At 39.5% G+C, this 18,696-nt stretch overlaps 1 protein-coding gene and 1 pseudogene across 4 annotated transcripts in view; one reads left to right on the plus strand and one right to left on the minus strand.

The window, feature by feature from the left end:
• The window catches only part of EDA (ectodysplasin A), a 397,501-nt gene that overhangs the window by 37,640 nt on the left and 341,165 nt on the right, over positions 1–18,696 (minus strand). The window lies entirely within an intron of this gene.
• On the plus strand, positions 1,515–2,342 carry LOC100301147 (general transcription factor IIF subunit 2-like; annotated as a pseudogene).

Consider the following 18,696-nt stretch of genomic DNA (forward strand, 5'->3'; position numbering starts at 1 on the left):
GATTGAAGGCAGGAGGAGAGAGGGACGATGGAGGATGAGATGGTTGGATGGCATCACTGACTCAATGCACATGAGTTTGGGCAAGCTCCAGGAGTTGGTGATGGACAGGGAAGCCTGGCGTACTGCAGTCCATGGGGTCGCAAAGAGTAAGACACGACTGAGTGACTGAACTGAACTGAACTTACAAAACAGAAACAGAATCACAGAATTAGAGAAAGAACTTATGGTTTTCAGTGGGGAAGGGTTGGGGGAAGGGATAGTTAGGGAGTTTGGAATGGATGTGTACACACTGCTGTATTTAAAATGGATAACCAACAAGGATCTACTATAGAGCACAGGGAAATCAGCTCAATGTTATGTGGCAGCCTGGATGGGAGGGGAGTTTGAGGGAGAATGGATACATGTTTATGTATGGCTGAGTCCCTTTGCTGTTCCACCTGAAACTATCACAACATTGTTAATTGCCTATACTTCAATATAAAATTAATAGTTAAAAATAAGAAAAGAGAAGGCACACAGATTGGGAAAAAAGAAATAATATTGTCTTTGTTTGTAGATGTTGTGATTTTCTATGTAAAAAAAATCCCAGCGCATTGACAAAAAAATGCTCCTGGAATTAATAAGCAAGTATAATAAAGCTGTGAGATACAAACCCAATATACAAAAGTTAATTGTTTTCCTATACTAACAATGAACAACTGGAATTTGAAATTAAAAAAAAAAAACACTTTAGCACCAAAAAAGAAGAAATACTTATGCACAAATCAAACAGAATATGTGTAAGATTTATATGAGGGAAAACTATAAAACTCTGATGAAAGAAATAAAATCCTAAATAAATGGAAGGATATTCCATGTTCATGAACAGGAAGACTTGATACTGTTAAGATGTCATTTCTTTTCAACTTATCTATGGACTCAATGCAATCCCAGTCAAAATCCCAGCAAATTATTTTGTGGATGTAAAAAACCCTGACTTTGTATTTTATGCACAAAGGAAAAAGACTCACAATATTCAAGTATAAGAACAAAGTTGGAGGGCCAAAACTACCTGATACAAAATTTAGCATAAAGATATGGCAATCATGATTGTGTTGGTATTGGTGGAACAACAGACATACAGGTTAATGGGCCAGAATAGAGAGCACAGGAGTTGACCCAAACTAAACAAATATAGTCAACTGATTTTTGACAAAGGAACAAAGCAATCCAGTGGAGAAAGAATAGTTTTTTCAACAAATGGTGCTGAAACAACTGGACAGCTCATGAAAGAAAAAAAAAAAAAAAGCATCCAGACACTGTCCTTATACCTTCCACAAAAATAAACTCAAAATGGATCATAGAACTGAGTGTAAAACACAGAACTCTAAAACTCCTGGAAGTCCCCTGGCTTCCAGCATCCCAGCATGTGAACCCCAGCTCTTCACAGTCAGCCTCCAGCCAATTTTGCTTTCTGCTCTGGCCCTTTGCCCCATAACCTCCAGCTCCTGGGGCCCGCTACTTTGACCCGCACACCTTTGCTGGCAACAGATCCATGGCTGAAAGCAGGGAACTTGACGTGACAGGCGCCAAACAGAACACCAGAATGTGGCGGGTCAGGGTTCTTTGATATCTGTCACTGCAATGGGCTAAGGCCCCTGAAAGAAGTGAAGTTGGAAAACTGTGGATTTCCAAAAATCAAGGAAGGACCAAGGTGTTATTTACTTTGAAAGAGGATCTTGCAAATACTTATGATATTGGCAGAAAAATAGCTTCAGTCAGTGCTCTAGAGAACATGAATTTATCTTGCAAAGTGTTAGAGGACAGACATTAACAGGGTTTACTCAGAGCTCATCAGATAAGCTTTCACTGGAAGGAATAGTGGTACAAAGAGCTGAATGCTGACCCGCTGCCAGTGAAAACTACCAGCGATTCAAGAGATTACAAATAGAAGAATCTTCCAATTCTGTAAGGCTACCACAGCACCTGGACAAAGTTGTGACAACCAATTACAAACCTGTTGCTAATCATCAATACAATATAGAATATAAAAGGAAAAAGAAGAAGATGGAAAACAAGTTTGAACTGATAAACAACACATTTTAGACAAGCTGGTTTTGGCTTTTGAGAAACATCAATATTATAATCTTAAGGACTTGGAGGACACCACAAAACAGCCTGTGTTGTACCTGAAGGAAATCTTAAAAGAAATTGGTATTCAAGATGTAAAAGGGATCCACAAAGACACATGGGAACTGAAACCAGAGTACAGACATTCTCAAGGAGAAGAAAAGAGTGATTAAGAAGACCCAAAGCCCACCTGCTAACAGAACAACTAAAAGGTGATGCTCTAAGCAAACGACCTTGATATGTGAATCCTTGAGCACCATCTGTGTTAGGGGGAAAATGGTACTTTAATTTCTCTAGGTAAATTTTTTAAACAATGATTCTTGTAAAGTTGCTTAAGTGATTTTTGAGGAAAAAGAACACATTTATTTATAAACTTAACTTGTATTAAATAAAATTATTCATGATGGTGTTAGCAGTTGGGGGTTGAAGAAGGGTTTTATTTTTAAATATTAACTTTAAAAATGTAAAATTAGGAAATGTTTTCTAAATGAGGACTCCCTGTCCTTGTTTCTCTCTGAGGAGTTGAGGTAATACAGATTCAAAGTGAGTGGCACAGCAGGAAAAAGGCAGTCAACTACAGAAATTCTCAAGTTTCTTATTCTGAAACAGAACAAAACAAATCTCCTAGAAAATAACATATGAAAAAGTCTACTTGACCTTGGGTTTGGCATTGGATTTTTAGGCAGCACTCTAAAAGCACAATCCATGAAAGAAACAAATTATGAAGTTGGACTTAATTAAAATTAAAAACTTCTGCTCTGAGAAAGACCCTCTTAAGTTAATCAAAAGACAAGCCACAGACTGGGAGAAAATATTTGCAAAACACATATCTGGTAAAGGACTGGTATTCAATATATAAAAAGAACACTTAAAACAACAATCAGAAAATAATCCAATTAAGAAATTGGTAAAAGATTGAAACAGACACCTCACCAAAGAAGATATATAGATTACAAATAAGCATATGATCCCAACAGCAAAAGTCATTAGGGAAATGCAAATCAAGCCAATGAGCTAGCACTGCACATCTACTAGAACTGCTAAAATACAAAACACTGACAATACTAAATGCTGACAGGGATGTAGGGCAACAGGAATCTCATTCAGTGCAGGTGGGAATGCAAAATAGTATAGGCACCCTGAAAGAAAGTTTGGCAATTTCTTACAAAGTTAAAATAGTCTTACCACACAATCCAGTGGGGCATCCCTGGTGACTCAGACAGTAGAGAATCTGCCTGGAATGCAGGAGACCAAGGTTGGATCCCTGGGTTGGGAAGATCCCCTGAAAAAGGGAATGGCTATCCACTCCAGTATTCTTGCCTGGAGAATCCTATGGACAGAGGAGCCTGGTGGGCTACAGTCCATAGACTTGCAAAGAGTTGAACACAACTGAGCAAGTTAACACTTGTACACAACCCAGTAACCACACTTCTAGGTTTGCTCAAAATTGTTGAAACTTATATTCAAACAAAACCTGCATATGAATGTTTATAGCAGCTTTATCCATGATTCCAAAACTGGGAAGCAACTAAAATATCATTTAATAGGTGAATGGATAAACAAACTGTGGTCCCTCCATACAGTGGAATATTATTTAGCAGTAAAAAGAAATAAGCTATAAAGCCACACAAAGACATGGAGGAACTTTAAGTGCACATTGCTAAGTGAAAGAGGCCAGCCTGAAAAAGCTACCTACTGCATGATTCCAACTGTATGACATTCTGGAAAAGACAAAACTGTGGAGACAATTAATTAAAAGATAAGTGGTTGCCAAGGGTTGGGGGAAAGAGAGTATATGGGAACTGTTTCTGCTAAATGTTCCTATAAACCTAAAACTGCTCTAAAACATAGTCTATTAACTACAAACATTTTTATAAAATATCCACAAGTTTAAAAGCAACACTAAACTGCACGTAGTTCAACATGGATCTTCAAGCCCTGGCTCTATATCCTCTGTACTACTCCGCTTCCCTCTTGTCTCTGTACCTTCCTTCATGCCGTACCTTCTGCACTTCTTCATTTCACCCTTTTCTCAATGCCTGCTCATTTGTTAAGACTCAGCTCAGGCCACAAATTCTTTGTATTCCCATAATAAACTATTACATCTATAAAATTACAGTTTTCTGATCATGTATTGTTTAACTTACTAAATTATTAACTCCTTGAGGGCAAGGGCTATGTCTTATTCATCTCTGTATCTCCAGTACCTAATGTATTTTATAGTAGGTGCTCAGTACAATGTTTGCTGAAAGAATAAATGAATGACTATAGGAAAAGGTAAACTTGGGATGTGAACAGAGAGTCCTCTGACTCCAAGTTCATTGTACTTTTTACTGAATCATAATCTGCTAAGTATACCAATAACATCAAAAATTGCCCATCAATTTACACAGTTGTTTTGCAGCCTAAATAAGTGAAAGTGGTGTGCTCATTGGAGGTTCTCAATAAATGTTAATTTAATTTCACTTATTCTTTGGTTATATAGGTAGTAGGCTCCCCACTTTCATGCTCCCTCACTTTATATAGAGAATTATATCAGACAACTGGACATGGCCAACATTTCTTCAGTGATAAGCAATAAAGAGGAAAGTAAGGATAATGGCTGGCAGATGAGGATTGGAAATTTTTATTAAGAAAAAAAAAAGAAAAAGAAAAACAACCTTCAACATAGTCTGTATCTTCAAATCTTGTAACCTTAAGAGTTTACCTCATGTTCTATCTCACACCATAAGAATTGTAAACAGAGAGAATGCCCAAATACGTGTGGGAAGTTCAATATGTTTGAAGAAGATGGAAGCCATTAGCTTCACAGAAGAGTGAGAATTTTGAATGAGAACCACATGGAATGCCCATGTTTAGAGCCCAAATTTCAGTTTCAACATCTGCTCTAAGCATGACAAAAAGGCAAGAAAAGGTAGAGCTGTGCAAGTTGATTCCCACCCCACCCCATCACATCCCAATCTCTAAAGTATTTCCGATGTGAGAAGGCTTACATTCTTCATCCAAGGATTTCCTCTCTAGCCCTTGCAGCAGGGGCTCATGCCTGGGGCCTCAGGCTCCACAAACATGACTTAAGTTATGATCAACTATGAAACTTTTCTAGCTCAGTTCTGGTTTGGTTTAGGAAAGACTTGAAAATATTGTCAAAACTATGAAAATATTACTGTAGTCAGGCAACACAAAAACAGTCCCACTAACTGCTGACATTTCAGACTCTTAATGGTCTCTCAAGCTCCATGAAGTATAGGTTCCTGCAGGTCACCAGAGATGTTCCCAAAGTGACAAGCGTGTATTCTTGCTAAAGAAATATTTTGCAACATCAAGTCTTTGGTCACTTTAGTGGTTAGGATGAAAAAGCCAGGCCTAAGAGCAAAGAGTCTCTGAAGAGAATTAGAAAGATGCATGGAATGAACTGTGTTCTAGGGCAGTGTTTTACACTACATTCCAGGCAGTGCCAGGTCCTGTGTGATATTAACAGATGTCCTTAGAAAAAGGATATTTTGGACAAAAAGAGTTTGGGAAACATAGGGTCAAGGGAAAATAAACAGGTTCCTTCACTGAAGAGTTCTTACATCTTTGAATACACAAATGAGAAGAGTGACTCTCCAAAATGGGATATGCAATGCAGCATTTGGCCACAGAACTTTTTCTGAAAATACCTATCTCTTGTTGAATTAATGTTCTGGATTATAGTGTTTGGTAAATACTAAGGTTGTGGAAAAAGCTTGAGCTTTGTTATTCTTTCAGAACTGGGTTGGAATTTTAGTTCTAACGTTCAGTACCTGTGTGACCTTGAGCAAGTTACTCCACTTTTGAATGTTTTCATTTATGAAAACTGGGACTATAATATCTACCTCAAAAAAAAAAAATGTAAGGAGGATTAAGTGAGATAATGCACAGTACTTAGCACAATGCCTCGAACATATAGGTACTCAAGAAATAGCAGCTATAATCATCACATTCATTTCTTATCACCATTATTATCTAGCCACATCTGTGTCTGACAGGCCTGCCAAAATAGCTTCAAACTAGGTCTGGCCTGAGGATTCAAATGACTATATTTCGGACTGCTTTAGGAACCAAGTATAAGAAAAGAACTGGACTAGTTGTCCAGAGATATAGTTCTATGACTTATTAGCTGTCTGACCTTGGGCAAAGCACTTCACCTGTCTGCATTTCTCTCTCCTTCTGCCAAATATAGACAAGGACTAGGTGACCTCTTACTCTAAAATTTTGTGAGCCTTGGCTCTAAAATGCTGTGAGATTTATAAATTTATTGCTGAAGAAATCTGTGATACAGGTTAAATCCAATTATAAAGGATAGTCCTGTATAACAAAGCTATTTTTATGATCCAGCAGATGGCTGGCAGAAACAGTGCTTTGCCAATCTGGTTACAATGAACTCTGTATAGTGAATAATTCTGACAATTGCTTACTCTGGTCCTTGACCCCATAATCGTCACTCTGTAATGTTGCTCTAATCAACCAAAGAACTTGATTATGTGTTGTTTTCATTGTAGACATACAGAAGGGAGCTGAGTTAAGCTAAGTTATAGAATTCCTAGCTAAGACGTTTGTATCCAATTTCATTATTTTAGAGTTGAGGAAATAGGACAGGAGAGGTTAAGTAACTTGTCAGGGGTCACACAGTCAGCAAATAGGAGAGCTTTGAATGGGTGTTTGGACTAAATGATTCATCATCTGAGAACTTAGACATTTCACTGCAAAATCTCACCCAGACCATACATAAAAATGTTAAATGAAACCAGAAATGGTTATTATAGTAACTCTACTGTTTATGCTTCCCAACAAAGTAAGACGTGCGTTTGTCATTACCCTTTATCCCTGTGTTCAAGCCCTCTTCATAGGATGGTCCCTCTAATTGTACGGTACATGTTGACACAACTTAAAGCATGATAACCTTTGCTGCAGAGCTTCAATTAAAGGTTTTTTTTTTTTTCAGTGTGTAAGTACATTACACCTCTAGGTCCTTTTAGATACATGCACACTTCCGTTCATAGAGGCCTCTAGTAGTCAAGTTTTTTTTTTTTTTTTTTTTTCATTTTGAAACCATGTGGCCTTTGTAAAAATTAAAGCTAGATTAACAGAGAAATCTTATTATCAATATCAAGGTTAGCCTTTATGCTCTTGCTTTTCTCTACTTATATCCTCTCTCATGAGTATATTTATTTCCAGGGCTTCAACCCTTATGGAGAATCATACTTTCTAAGTCACAGCCCATGTCTCCAACTATCTTGTGACATTGCTTCTTGAATACATTTCCTGTTTCCTGAAACCTACATGCTTCAGATTTAATTCATCTTCTAAGTTATGCTAAGTCATAACTTCTATGCTAAGTCACTTCACTCACGTCCGACTCTTTGCAACCCCATGGACTGGGGACATAAATAATCAGAGCTATCCTAGCCTCCTGTGGGCAGATCAATCCAATCAATAGCACAGATGGTTATTCCCAGAAGTAATTTTCTCAGCCTAGCTAAGAGTGTGTGGGTGGTCCTCTGGTTCCCCTTCACTGGGGAGGAATGCAGCCACCACAGTTGACCAGGTAAACCACAGAGAGCAGTTAAATTGAGAACCACACCTATGCAACATGACTCTCGACTGGGTCCCAAAATAGTCCAAGATGGCTATATATTCTGCTGCTGTGCTTATGGTGTCTTTAATCAGAGACAGAGATCAATCAAGTCACATTGGATTCTTCTTATAATAAGACAAACTGGGGACTTCCAATGCTCAGTTTGTGCGCACTCTGGTTGTTTATGTTAGAACCTGTCTAGGATGAAAGTGTTGCTCAATATTTTACTTTAGGAAGAGCTAACACAATTTCATGCAAAGATGGGCTCAATAAAGGACAGAAATGGTAGGGACCTAACAGAAGCAGAAGATATTAAGAAGAGGTGGCCAGAATACACAGAAGAACTGCACAAAAAAGATCTTCATGACCCAGATAATCACGACGGTGTGATCACTCACCTAGAGCCAGACATCCTGGAATGTGAAGTCAAGTGGGCCTTAGAAAGCATCACTATGAACAAAGATAGTGGAGGTGATGGAATTCCAGTGGAGCTATTTCAAATCCTGAAAGATGATGCTGTGAAAGTGCTGCACTCAATATGCCAGCACATTTGGAAAACTCAGCAAATGGCCACAGGACTGGAAAAGGTCCGTTTTCATTCCAATCCCAAAGAAAGGCAATGCCAAAGAATGCTCAAACTACCACACAATTGCACTCATCTCACACGCTAGTAAAGTAATGCTGAAAATTCTCCAAGCCAGGCTTCAGCACTATGTGAACCGTGAACTTCCAGATGTTCAAGCTGGTTTTAGGAGAGGCAGAGGAACCAGAGATCAAATTGCCAACATCTGCTGGATCATCGAAAAAGCAAGAGAGTTCCAGAAAAACATCTATTTCTGCTTTATTGACTATGCCAAAGCCTTTGACTGTGTGGATCACAATAAACTGTGGAAAATTCTGAAAGAGATGGGAATACCAGAACACCTGATCTGCCACTTAAGAAACCTATATGCAGGTCAGGAAACAACAGTTATAACTGGACATGAAACAACAGACTCGTTCCAAATAGGAAAAGGAGTACGTTAAGGCTGTATATTGTCACCCTGCTTATTTAATTTCTATGCAGAGTACATCATGAGAAACACTGGGCTGGAGGAAGCACAAGCTGGAATCAAGATTGCTGGGAGAAATATCAATAACCTCAGATATGCAGATGACACCACCCTTATGGCAGAAAGTGAAGAAGAACTAAAGAGCCTCCTGATGAAAGTGAAAGAGGAGAGTGAAAAAGTTGGCTTAAAGCTCAACGTTCAGAAAACGAAGATCATGGCATCTGGTCCCATCACTTCAAGGCAAATAGATGGGGAAACACTGGAAACTGGCTGACTTTATTTTTCTGGGCTCGAAAATCACTGCAGATGGTGACTGCAGCCATGAAATTAAAAGATGCTTACTCCTTGGAAGGAAAGTTATGCCCAACCTAGACAGCATATTAAAAAGCAGAGATATTACTTTGCCAACAGAGGTCCATCTAGTCAAGGCTATGGTTTTTCCAGTGGTCATGTATGGATGTGAGAGTTGGACTATAAAGAAAGCTGAGCACAGAAGAATTGATGGTTTTGAACTGTGGTGTTGGAGAAGACTCTTTAGAGTCCCTTGCACTGCAAGAAGATCCAACCAGTCCATCCTAAAGGAGATCAGTACTGGGTGTTCATTGGAAGGACTGATATTGAAGCTGAAACTCCAATACTTTGGCCACCTGATGCGAAGAGCTGACTCATTTGAAAAGACCCCGATGCTGAGAAAGACTGAGGGCAGGAGGAGAAGGGGACGATAGGGAATGAGATAGTTGGATGGCATCACCGACTCAATGGACATGGGTTTGGGTGGACTCCGGAGTTGGTGATGGACAGGGAGGCCTGGTGTGCTGCGGTTCATGGGGTTGCAAAGAGTCGGAGATGACTGGGTGACTGAACTGAACTGAACCCAATTTTATTATTTCCCAAGAAGTGTATACCTATCTGCCTTCATCAGAGGTTATCCATCAATGTGGTGAATGTTAGCTTCCTTTTCTATTTTCAGTATTGCCACCCCCATCTTGCATGCCACGTTCTGTACATTGTATTCTGCAGAACTTTGTTCCAGGAAATACTTTTTCCTTTGCAGGAATATTGGATAGATAACAGTAAACCACAGAACTGCATTCAAGCCCCAGTTCTATCACTTACTAACTGTTGTTTGACACGGAGAAAATTACTTTATTTCCCTGGCTGTATCCTCAAAATGAAGATACTACTACTTGCTTTAGAGAGTTGTAAGGATTATAAAAGATAATACAAAAGTATATGCAAGATATTCCTCAGGCGCTCAAGAAATATAAGTTCTCTGCAAAATTTCATAAGCATATAAATTTAATTCATCCCCAAACCAAGCAAGCAGAAAGTTCAAATAACTAAGACCTTTAATCTAATAAGAACTGATGTTCAGAATGACAATACTAAGCCATAGCAACATTCTGAAATGGTCTTGAAGGATACAGCTTCCTGTAGAAATTTTTTTTTCTTTTCAGTTAATTCTTTCAATTATATTCAACTCATAAGTGTTGTTTGAACACAAGATGTTTCACACTACATTTGTACCACATGAAACAGGCAATGTAAGCCCTGGGCACCTTGTCCTATTTTTTCAATCAACTATCTTGTGTTTTCTAGCTATAGAATTATTTCTGTAAAAATAATGAGAGTCTGTATAATTGTTCAATAGTTAACATTTCTTATTTCAGTTTCTTGCCTCATTGCACTGGCTAGCACTTCAACAATAATGTTGAAGGAAACTCCCTGGTGGCCTAGTGGTTACGATTCCATGGTTCCACTGCAGGGAACCCAGATTCAATACCTGGTTGGGGAACTAAGATCTTGCAAGCTGTGTGGTACAGCTAGATTTTTAAAAAAATTAAAAAAGAGAACTAAAAAAATAATGTTGAACATCAGCAGTTATAATTGAGTATCTTTGAGCTGATTTGATTTTGGCAAGAAAGCCTCTAATATATTTGCCCTTAAGTACTATGCTACTTCCCCAATGACTCAGAAGCAAAGAATGTGCCTGCAATGCAGGAGATGCAGGAGACGTGGGTTAGAACCCAGGGTTGGGAAGATCCCGTGGAGGAAGGCAGTGCAACCCATTCCAGTATTCTTGCCTGGAGAACCCCATGGATAGAGGAGCATGGTGTTGCATAGTCCATAGGGACGCAAAGAGTCGGACATGGCTGAATTGACTGAGCATGCACTCATGCATGCACTATGCCATTTATTAGGCCAAAAAATTCTTTATTGTATTAAAAAATACTCTTTTATTCCTAGTTTACTAAAAATTATCAGCACAAGGTATTAAATTTTTATCTAATGCTATCTGAGCTGATCATCCTTTGAGTTGATAATGTAATATGATATTTAGAAGGATTTGTTATCAAAGTTATACCAATTTCATTAAATGTATTGATAAGTATTTCTTCTCCTTTTTCACTTTGTAGGTTTATAGATCATGGCATCTAGACCCATCACTTAATGGCAAATAAGTGGGGAAAAAGTGGAAACGGTGACAGATTTTATTTTCTTGGGGTCCAAAATCACTGTGGATGGTGACTGCAGCCATGAAATTAAAAGATGCTTGCTCCCTGGAAGGAAAGCTATGATAAACTTAGACATTGTATTAAAAAGCAGAGACATTACTTTGCTGACAAAGGTTCATATAGTCAGAGCTACAGTTTTTCCAGTGGTGATGTATGGATGTCAGTTGGACCATAAAGAAGGCTAAGCAGTGAAGCACTGATGCTTTTGAACTGTGGTGTTGGAGAAGACTCTTGAGAGTCCTTTGGACAGCAAGGAGATCAAACCAGTCAATCCTAAAGGAAATTAATCCTGAGTATTCATTGGAAGGACTTTTGCTGAAGCTCCAATACTTTGCCCACCTGATGTGAAGAGCCAACTCATTGGAAAAAACCATGATGTTGGGAAAGACTGAAGGCACGAGAAGGATGAGATGGTTGGATGGCATCACTGACTCAATGGACATGAATTTGAGCTAACTCCAGGAGATGGTGAAGGACAGGGAAACCTGGTGTGCTGCAGTCTATGGGGTCAAAATGAGTCGGACATGACTTAGCGGCTGAACAACAAGAACATGGGAAATATTTGTTTTCTAATATCTTGATTTAGCCGTAACTCCTTTTCCCCCCAGGATGTCTTTTGGTGGCTTTTCTCCCTGGTGGAAAAAAAAATGTACAAGAGCCTTCATTTAAAACATTTCCAGCTAGTCCTGTTTTGTAGCACTTCCTTGATGACAATTGATGCACAGTCTCAGTTTTTTGTAAGAGTTTACACAGCCATGTTAACTTAGGAAAAAAATCCATTGATCTCTTCTTATTTGTTTTCTGTGTATTTTCATCTAAGGTACCAATGTCATTGCCTCCAGAAGGAAGGATGAGAGATGAGGTGTGGAGGGAGGAAGGGGATAGATGGGCTCAAGGAGCATGAGGAATGAAGTCTGGGAGGTTTGCCCTGGAAAGATTTGGTTTATGGAGGTTATGTGTTTCAATTGATCTTTGGAAGAGAATTAGCTGCCAGTCAAAGCAACTACTGTAGGAGCTGGAGAAAGAAATATAATTTCAGTGTGTTTCACCATCAATTAATATTACAGAACTATTGGCATACCTTCACTTTTTAACATACAACTGTAACTGAAACACGGCAGAAAGCAAAGAGGAACTGAAGAGCCTCTTGATGATGGTGAAAGAGGAGAGTGAAAAAGCTGGCTTAAAACTCAAATTAAAAAAACTAAGATCATGGCATCCTGTCCTATCACTTCATGGCAAATAGATGGGGAAACAATGGAAACAGTGACAGACTTTATTTTCTTGGGATCCAAAATCACTGTATATGGTGACTCCAGCCATGAAATTAAAAGATTCTTGCTCCTTGGAGGAAAAGCTATGACCAACATGGTGGTGGTTTAGTCGCTAAGTTGTGTCTGACTCTTTTGACCCCATGTACTGTAGCCCGCCAGGCTCCTCTGTCCATGGGATTTTCCAGTCAAGAATACTGGAGTGGATTATTATTTCTTCTCCAGGGGATCTTCCCCACCCAGGAATCGAACCCAGGTCTCCTGCATTGCAGGCAGATTCTTTACTGACTGAGCTATGAGGGAAGCCCAACGACCAACCTAGACAGCAATTAAAAAGCAAAGACATTACTTTTCCAACAAAGGTCTGTCTAGTCAAAGCTATGGTTTTTCCTGTAATCATGTATGCATGTGAGAGGTGGACCATCTAAGCTGAATGCCGAAGAATTGATGCTTTTGAACTGTGGTGTTGGAGAAGACTCTTGAGACTCCCTTGGACAGCAAGGAGATCAAAACAGTCAATCCTAAAGGAAATCAGTCCTGAATACTCATTGGAAGACTGATGCTGAAGCTGAAGCTCCCATACGTTGGCCACCTGATGCGAAGAACTGACTCTTTGGAAAAGACCCTGATGCTGGGAAAGACTGAAGGCAGGAAGAGAAGGGGACAACAGAGGATGAGATGGTTGGATGGCATCATCGACTCAATGGACATGAGTCTGAGTAAACTCTGGGAGTTGGTGATGGACAGGGAAGCCTGGTGTGCTGCAGTCCATGGGCCTGCACAGAGTCAGACATGACTGAGTGACTGAACTGAACTGTAACTGAAATGGACGTCTTATGGAAATGCAGTGATTCAGTTCAGTTCAGTCGCTCAGTCATGTCCAACTCTTTGCGACCTCAAGAATCGCAGCACGCCAGGCCTCCCTGTCCATCACTAATTCCTGGAGTTCACTCAGACTCACATCCATTGAGTCAGTGATATGATCCAGCCATCTCATCCTCCGTCGTCCCCTTCTCCTCCTGCCCCCAATCCTTCCCAGCATCATAGTCTTTTCCAATGAGTCAACTCTTCGCATGAGGTGGCCAAAGCATTGGAGTTTCAGCTTTAGCATCATTCCTTCCAAAGAACACCCAGGGCTGATCTCCTTCAGAATGGACTGGTTGGATCTCCTTGCAGTCCAAGGCACTCTCAAGAGTCTTCTCCAACACCACAGTTCAAAAGCATCAATTCTTCGGTGCTCAGCTTTCTTCACAGTCCAACTCTCACATCCATACATGACCACTGGAAAAACCATAGCCTTGACTAGATGGACCTTTGTTGGCAAAGTAATGTCTCTGCTTTTCAATATGCTACCTAGGTTGGGCATAACTTTCCTTCCAAGGAGTAAGCGTCTTTTAATTTCATGGCTGCAGTCACCATCTGCAGTGATTTTGGAGCCCCCCAAAATAAAGTCTGACACTGTTTCCACTGTTTCCCCATCTATTTCCCATGAAGTGATGGGACCAGATGCCATGATCTTCATTTTCTGAACGTTGAGCTTTAAGCCAACTTTTTCACTCTCCTCTTTTACCTTCATCAAGAGGCTTTTTAGTTCCTCTTCACTTTCTGCCATAAGGGTGGTGTCATCTGCATATCTGAGGTTATTGATATTTCTCCCGGCAATCTTGATTCCAGCGTGTGCTTCTTCCAGCCCAGCATTTCTCATGATGTACTCTGCATAGAAATTAAATAAGCAGGGTGACAATATACAGCCTTGATGTACTCCTGTTCCTATTTGGAACGACTCTGTTGTTCCATGTCCAGTTCTAACTGTTGCTTCCTGACCTGCATACAAATTTCTCAAGAGGCAGATCAGGTGGTCTTGTATTCCCATCTCTTTCAGAATTTTCCATAGTTTATTGTGATCCACACAGTCAAAGGCTTTGGCACAGTCAATAAAGCAGAAATAGATGTTTTTCTGGAACTCTCTTGCTTTTTTGATGATCCAGCAGATGTTGGCAATTTGATCTCTGGTTCCTCTGCCTCTCCTAAAACCAGCTTGAACATCTGGAAGTTCACGGTTCACGTAGTGCTGAAGCCTGGCTTGGAGAATTTTCAGCATTAGTTTACTAGCATGTGAGATGAGTGCAATTGTGCGGTAGTTTGAGCATTCTTTGGCATTGCCTTTCTTTGGCATTGGAATGAAAACGGACCTTTTCCAGTCCTGTGGCCATTGCTGAGTTTTCCAAATTTACTGGCATATTGAGTGCAGCACTTTCACAGCATCATCTTTCAGGATTTGAAATAGCTCCACTGGAATTCCATCACCTCCACTATCTTTGATCGTAGTGATGCTTTCTAAGGCTCACTTGACTACACATTCCATGATGTCTGGCTCTAGGTGAGTGATCACACCATCATGATTATCTGGGTTGTGAAGATCTTTTTTGTACAGTTCTTCTGTGTATTCTGGCCACCTCTTCTTAATATCTTCTGCTTCTGTTAGGTCCCTACCATTTCTGTCCTTTATCGAGCCCATCTTTGCATGAAATGTTCCCTTGGTATCTCTCATTTTCTTGAAGAGATCTTTAGTCTTTCCCATTCTATTGTTTTCCTCGATTTCTTTGCGTTGATCACTGAGGAAGGCTTTCTTATCTCTTCTTGCGATTCCTTGGAACTCTGCATTCAGATGCTTATATCTTTCCTTTTCTCCTTCGCTTTTTGCTTGTCTTCTTTTCCCAGCTATTTGTAAGGCCTCCCCAGAAAGCCATTTTGCTTTTTTGCATTTCTTTTCCATGGCGATGGTCTTGATCCCTGTCTCCTGTACAGTGTCACGAACCTCAGTCCATAGTTCATCAGGCAATCTATCTATCAGATCTAGTCCCTTAAATCTATTTCTCACTTCCACTGTATAATCAAAAGGGATTTGATTTAGGTCATACCTGAATGGTCTAGTGGTTTTCCCTACTTGGTTCAATTTAAGTCTGAATTTGGCAATAAGGAGTTCATGATCTAAGCCACAGTCAGCTCCTGGTCTTGTTTTTGTTGACTGTATAGAGCTTCTCCATCTTTGGCTGCAAAGGATATAATCAATCTGATTTCAGTGTTGACCATCTGGTGATGTCCATGTGTAGAGTCTTCTCTTGTGTTGTTGGAAGAGGGTGTTTGCTATGACCAGTGCATTTTCTTGGCAAAACTCTATTAGTCTTTGCCCTGCTCCATTCCGTGTTCCAAGGCCAAATTTGCCTGTTACTCCAGGTGTTTTTTGCATTCCAGTCCCCTATAATGAAAAGGACATCTTTTTTGGGTGTTAGTTCTAAAAGGTCTTGTAGGTCTTCATAGAACCATTCAACTTCAGCTTCTTCAGCGTTACTGGTTGGGGGCATAGACTTGGATTACTGTAATACTGAATGGTTTGTCTGGGAAACAAACAGAGATAAATCTGTCGTTTTTGAGATTCCATCCAAGTACTGCATTTCGGACTCTTTTGTTGACCATGATGGCTACTCCATTTCTTCTGAGGGATTCCTGCCCTCTGTAGTAGATATAATGGTCATCTGAGTTAAATTCACCCATTCCGGTCCATTTTAGTTCGCTGATTCCTAGAATGTCGACGTTCACTCTTGCCATCTCGTTTGACCACTTCCAATTTAATGCAGTGATTAAACTTACAAATTATGTATACTGAACTCAGATGATAAGTATCTTATATTTCCTTGTGATGCTGTCTGTGGAAAAAGCTTTGCTGTTTTTCTAGGAAATGTGCTCTTTGGGTCTTTTCCCCTTTGGATGCTCACTTTCTGCATAGATACAAACAGAAGCGAGGAGCACCCTGGAACATGTGGGCTATGACTATAAGACCTGGTTATAGGTTGTCAGAGAGTGAAGGGTATCATAGATTTCAGTTATTCCTAATAATTTTTAAAGTCAGTGCTCAGGAACTGCCCTATATCTAGAACAGGAATAACCTGGAAAGCCCAACCTCCTGGGCAAGTTTGGATTGCTTCAAACTGCATCTTTCTAATTGATCCACTCTTTTTCTCTACCTTTCCTTCTCTAGCAGTGTTCCCACTTGCCTAATTTGCTAAAAGCATCTGGGTCAGTAACTTTCCTTGGGCACTTAAGTTTATTTCCTTTTAGCTCCAGGGCTGTTATAAAATGCTTGCTGAAATCTAGGCTGTGATTCAGTGGGGTCTGATACAGAACCTAGATTTAGAATCTGGAAAAGCCCAGGTTTCCCCCTTTTAAACACAAATATGTCACACTATAACAACTGGAGAGAAGTGTCTATGCTCTGTGAGGACTCTGTTTCTTCTGGCCTAGTGGTTGCCCCTTCTGCATTTGAGGAATAAGTCTAACAAAACACCAGCAACAAATTAGATTTGCCTTTTTATAGAAATTCATAAAAAGTTGAACACATTATTTAAGAAAACTATTTTTAAACAAAGCCCTTCCCTCCATATTATCCCAACAGTCTACTGCTGGCTCTTCCCATTCCAATGAATGAGGTCATGCTTTATGGGAGACATCTGCTTCTCAGGATATTACTGCCCTGAGCACAGAACATGACTTCATTAGAGGGAACAGTGGACCAGAGAGATTCAACAGGAGACTTACATATGTGAAAGCAAAAATAAAAAGAGCCAATTAAGATTCTCCTCAAGTCTGTAGCCTTAGGGATAGACTGAAGATCTGGTGATTTCACTCTCATATGACTTTCTTTTGCTTTAAAATAATGAAGTATGCATGAAAACTTCCTGAAAACTGTAACTCATAGCAATACCACCTGTATTTATAAATAGAAAAGCTGTCTTCTCTCAAAGGATTGGATGGATTACATTCTGAGTAGAGGCCAGGTGTTTGAAACTTTGGGGTTGCTACTGAATGCACACCCATGCAGAGTAAGCTCTATTTCAAAGAAGCATTGTTTGAAACAGTGTGGCAGATGTATACAATGTCATCTTTCAGTTCTGAAGAGCAAATTCAGAACATTAGCATGGATTTTGGCTTTCTAGGAAGATGATTGCCAGAGCAGTTTTATAGGATTTTTGACATATGTTGTTTATAACCTTAATTTTTAAAATGAGCAAGTCCAGTAAATCTGTTACCTACTAACCAAACTCTGGTCTAGTTTCATCTGTTCCCATTTTATTTGATACTGTGAAGAGGTTTCAGTAGATAGCTAAATATTTTAGGGTTATTCGTAATCTTATATCCCTATTGAGTAAGAGTTTTGAAAGAAAACTCTTAAAATAACTAGCATTTTAAAAGGCAAGAAGTGCTAGTTTAATTTACTAGACTTTGCTTGTAAGGACTCATGATGTAGCTAGAATCACAAAAGTGGAAGAGAATGATAAGAGATTATGTAGGTAGGTCCCCTTTGACCTAGGAGGGGTAAGAGTTTGAAACATTATGGATGGCTAGTTTGCAATCTGTTGCTATAATCTGCTTTAACCTTGAATTCCACCCAGGGTCAAGAAATTCTTCCTGGCATATAATGGAAGTTTGTCTTGCTATCATATATACTGTCCATTGTTTAGTTCATTTCACGAATGGAGAACAACTTGTCTGAGTCTTCAAAATAACCCACGGTGGAATAAAAAATACCCGTGAAATGTCCCCTTTTCTTTGGTCTCATATATTCCAGCTCCTTTCTTCTCTATCCCAAGGTCCAATTTTCTAACCTTTTAGTCATATGGATTTCTCTTTTCCAGAATCTCTTTAATTTAATAACCATTTCCCGAATGTCTGCCATATGCAAGGTACGGGGCTGTTTCAGACAAAGTGGATCTTCTAACTGGCTGTATCCAAAGAATTGTCTGGAAAGAATTTTAAAAATCTAGGCCTTATCTCAGATCTACTAAATATAATCTGGGGTTAGAGTGAGGGAATCTGTATTTAAAAAGCAAGCTGTAGATGATTCTTATGTAGTTAGCCTGGTACCAGTCCAAGGTTTAGAATTTAAGAACAAGGGTTTTAAAGGTTGCCACAATAGGGTCATCTAGTGGGGTGCTCATGGTACAGATATGACAATAACAGAAATGTTTACAGAGAACAGCAGATGAGTAAGAAAACTGCCACTCCATTTCCATATCATTTTATAAAGTGAATTTGGAATTATTTTTTCACTTAATCTTCACATTAACTGTGGGTGGGTGGGTGGTAGTATGTCC

This window comes from Bos taurus, chromosome X, assembly GCF_002263795.3.
Source record: "Bos taurus isolate L1 Dominette 01449 registration number 42190680 breed Hereford chromosome X, ARS-UCD2.0, whole genome shotgun sequence".
NCBI lineage: Eukaryota > Metazoa > Chordata > Mammalia > Artiodactyla > Bovidae > Bos > Bos taurus.